This window comes from Nuphar pumila, chromosome 7, assembly GCF_984573655.1.
Source record: "Nuphar pumila chromosome 7, dmNupPumi1.hap1.1, whole genome shotgun sequence".
Lineage (NCBI taxonomy): Eukaryota > Viridiplantae > Streptophyta > Magnoliopsida > Nymphaeales > Nymphaeaceae > Nuphar > Nuphar pumila.
The window spans coordinates 98,333,112-98,337,393 of record NC_143255.1 but is presented as its reverse complement, the minus strand read 5'-3'; the positions used below and the strand labels follow the sequence as shown (position 1 = coordinate 98,337,393).

General features: G+C 46.4%; 1 non-coding gene across 1 annotated transcript; it reads left to right on the top strand.

Annotated features, from left to right (window-relative positions):
• The first annotated feature begins 3,777 nt into the window (after positions 1 to 3,777).
• On the top strand, positions 3,778 to 3,880 carry LOC149832589 (small nucleolar RNA R71). Its single transcript, XR_016433457.1, has one exon. It is a non-coding gene; the product is annotated as a small nucleolar RNA R71 (small nucleolar RNA).
• Positions 3,881 to 4,282: the final 402 nt, after the last annotated feature.

Genomic DNA, 4,282 nt, shown 5'->3' with positions numbered 1-4,282 from the left:
CAGTATTTGAACAATTCTGGTTCATCCCAATAATAGTGCCTCACCTGAGATAGGAATCTCTCACGCTCATTCTTGTTCCAATGCTCAGGTATCTGTCTCGAAACCAGATAGTTCACAATATCTGCAAACCAGGGTAACTGCGATGTACTGACTGACATGATCTGCTCGTCGGGGAAAGAATCACTGATCGGCCTCTGATCCTGCGTGGTCTCCACTATCAGTCTGGAAAGATGGTCTGCTACTACATTCTCGCTTCCCTTCTTATCTCGAATCTCGAGATCAAATTCCTGTAGTAGTAGGACCCAACGAATCAATCTCGGTTTGGTGTCTTTCTTATTCAACAAATATTTCAATGCAGAATGGTCAGAATAGACAACCACCTTCGAACCGAGTAAATAGGACCTAAATTTATCCAATGCGAAAACTACCGCGAGTAGTTCCTTCTCTGTCGTAGTATAATTCATCTGGGCATTAGACAGAGTTCTACTTGCATAGTAGATCACATAGGGTTTCCTATCGATGCGTTGTCCTAAAATAGCCCCCATAGCGTAATCCGATGCATCGCACATAATCTCAAATGGGAGAGTCCAATCTGGAGGTCTCAAAATAGGTGCAGTAATCAAGGCCTCTTTGAGAATCTCAAAGGCATTCATACAATCCTCACCGAAATCAAAGGGCTGGTCTTTCTCCAATAACGTGCAAAGCGGTCGAGAGATTTTGCTAAAATCTTTTATGAACCGCCTGTAAAATCCAGCATGCCCTAAAAATGATCGAATCTGCCTCACAGAGGTGGGTGGAGTCAAACGAGAAATAGATTCCACCTTTGCTCTGTCAACCTCAATACCACGCTTGGACACAATGTGTCCTAGCACAATCCCCTCCTGGACCATAAAATAGCTCTTTTCCCAACTCAAGACGAGATTGGTCTCCGCACACCTACTCAGTACTCGAGCAAGTTTTTGGAGGCAATCTTCAAAAGAGGAGCCATATACTGAAAAGTCGTCCATAAAAACTTCCATCACATCATCAATCATGTCCGAGAAGATAGCAAGCATGCACCTCTGAAAAGTAGCCGGGGCATTACAGAGCCCGAACGGCATACGTCTAAACGCGAAGGTGCCATAAGGACATGTAAACGTGGTCTTCTCCTGGTCATCAGGATGGACAGCTACCTGATTGTATCCTGAATATCCATCTAGAAAGCAATAGTAGCTCTGTCCTGCGAGTCTCTCTAAGATCTGATCAATGAATGGCAATGGGAAGTGATCTTTCCTAGTTGCCACATTCAGCTTCCTATAATCGATGCAGACTCGCCATCCTGTAGTGGTCCTCATCGGAATTCTCTCACCCTTCTCATTCTCAACCACAGTGAGTCCTGACTTCTTCGGCACAACTTAAATCGGACTGACCCACTGACTATCAGAAATAGGGTAAATGATTCCGGCATCCAACCACTTCACCACCTCTTTCTTCACCACTTCCTTCATGTTGGGATTTAGCCTTCTCTGCATATCCCTAAAGGGCTTGACTTCCTCATTACAATAGATCCTATGCATGCAGAATGAAGGATCAATCCCCTTTAGATCAGCAACTCCCCATCCAATCGCTGCCTTGTGCTCTCGAAGAATAGTCAGCAATCTCTGTTCCTGCTCCTCAGTGAGCAAGGATGAGATGATCACAGGCAGAGTCTCATCATCTCCGAGATATGCATACTTGAGTGAATCCGGTAAGGGTTTCAACACAAGTTTCGGAGGCGACTCTATCGACGATTTGGCGGGGGTCTCTGCAAGTGGTGGAAGAGGCTCCCTGACAGCTCTCCAAGGTGGTCTCTCTGATGACACTCTAGACACGTCTACACTATCTACACAGCTATTCTTCTCTATATGATACAAATCTAAAGAATCCTCAGTAATGTACAACTCAGGCTGCTCCTCCACTAACTCCTGTGCAATGTCTACATGAAAGCAGTCTATGTCTCCTGCTGGTCCCATTGCGGCATTGAAAATATTCAGCTTTACCTTCCTATTGCCAAATGAGAGATCCATGGCTCCGGTCCTACAGTTGATGCACGCATTGGCAGTCGCCAAAAATGGTCTACCTAAAATAATCGGAGTCTGGTGCTGGCTATCCACTCCTTCCATATCAAGAATAATGAAATCGACTGGAAAATAAAAGTCATCCACCTTAACTAGCACGTCCTCCAAGACACCTCTCGGTACCTTGACGGAACGATCTGCCAGCTGCAGTGTAATCGGAGTCGATCTCATCTCACCTAGCCCGAAAGAATCAAAGAAATATCCGGGCAGAATGTTCACGCTTGCTCCAAGATCGAGTAATGCGCGTTCTATCCGGATGTTCCCTATGGTACACGCAATGATAGGGGCTCCAGGGTCCTTGAGCTTTGGTGGTGTCTGATGCTGAAGTACTGAACTCACCTGCTCAGTCAGATGGACCCTGTTAGGAACTCGCTCTCTAGATTTACGCTTTTGCGTACATAGTTCCTTCAGGAATTTGGCATATGCCGGCACCTGCTGAATAGCATCGAGCAAAGGTAGGTTGATCTGCACATGCTTGAAGATGTCAATCATGTCCTGGATCTTCGCCCCTTGCTTCCCTCTATAACCAGGAGACTCTAATGCTTTGGGATAGGGTGGTGGGGGAATATACTCTGCTGGCTCCTCCTCTTTGTGAGAAGGCTCACTCCTATCCTTCTTCTTCTTCTCTGAGGATGAAGATGATGAAGATGGTGAAGGTGATGATGGGGATGAGGATGATGATTGAGCCGACGTGGGTGAAACAATGGTCTCTGGCTCCTGTATCCTCTCTCTACTCTCTCGCTCTCTGCTCTCGACGTGATACTCACGTCCACTCCTCAAGGCCATAACTGATTTAGCCTGCTGCTGTGTCTCAGTATGAAATAGGCCTCCAGTCATCTGGTCCTTACCCTTCGGGTTCATGACAGACTGACTCGGCAATGTACCCTCGGGTCTCCTACTAATAGCCTCAGCTAACTGTCCCATTTGCGACTCTAACTTCGCAATAGACTGCGTATGTGAGCTCAAAATCTGGCTACACTTCTCGAAGGCATTCTGATTAGAGGTTTTCACCTCTTGGAATGCCTGGAGAAGTCTTTCCTCAAAAGATGTCTGCGGGGCAGACTCTTGCTGAATCGGGGAAGGAACTGAAGAAGAAGAAGACTGAGAATAGTTCGGTCTTTGAAATGGCTGAGTAAAAGATGGCTGCCGAACTGGCTGAGAGGAAGTAGGCATCTGCATGGAAGACTGTGGATTCTTCCATGAAAAATTGGGATGGTTACGCCAACCCGGATTATATGTCGATGAAAATGGGTTATTTGGCGGTCTGACGTAACCCTGAGCTGCCTGAACTTGTTCTTGAACAAATTCAGGGTACTGAGCTGCCGAAGGGCACTCAGTGATCTCGTGTGCCGGACTGGCACAAAGAGTACACACCTGCTGTGTAGTGGATGGTCCTGAAAGAAGCTGGTCCAACTTCTGAGCAATCATGTCTACCTTGCACTGTAGTGCAGTAGATGGACCAATTTCAAGAACACCCGCTTTCTTCTGAATGCTGGGTGTGGCTCTATCAGAATGAGAGCTCGAAGCATGGTGGAGAGAATTCTCGGCCAATATATCAAATAACCTCCATGCTTCATCTTCGCTCTTTAGCATGAATGTCCCTCCACATGAAGAGTCGATCATCTGACGATTCTTGTCAGACAATCCATCGTAGAAGCTCTACACCAGTTGCCATTTCGGCACCTGATGATGGGGACATTTCCTGAGGAGATCCTTCATTCTCTCCCAGGTCTCATGAAAGCGCTCACCATCTAGCTCTGAAAAGCTAGTGATGGCTCTACGATATTGGTTCGTACGACCAATGGGAAAATATTTCCGAAGAAACTCCTGTTGCAATTGATCCCATGACTCTATTTCTACAGAATCTAAGGACTTCAGCCAATACTTGGCTTTGTCCTTCAATGAAAAGGGGAATAGAGTCAACCTCAACGCATCATCATCGAAATTCTGTATCTTAACAGTAGAACAGATTTCGAGGAATTCATCCAAATGTCTGTAGGGATCCTCATGACTAAGGCCATAAAAGGATGGAAGCATTTGAATAATGCTGGCCTTAATCTCATAATGTGGCGCTCCTACATCGGGTCTCCGAATGCAGGATGCCTGAACATAGTCTGTGGGAATGAAATATTCCCGTAGAGGGCGTGAAAGAACTGGGGGTGGAGGTGGAGGATCCATGTCAGCCA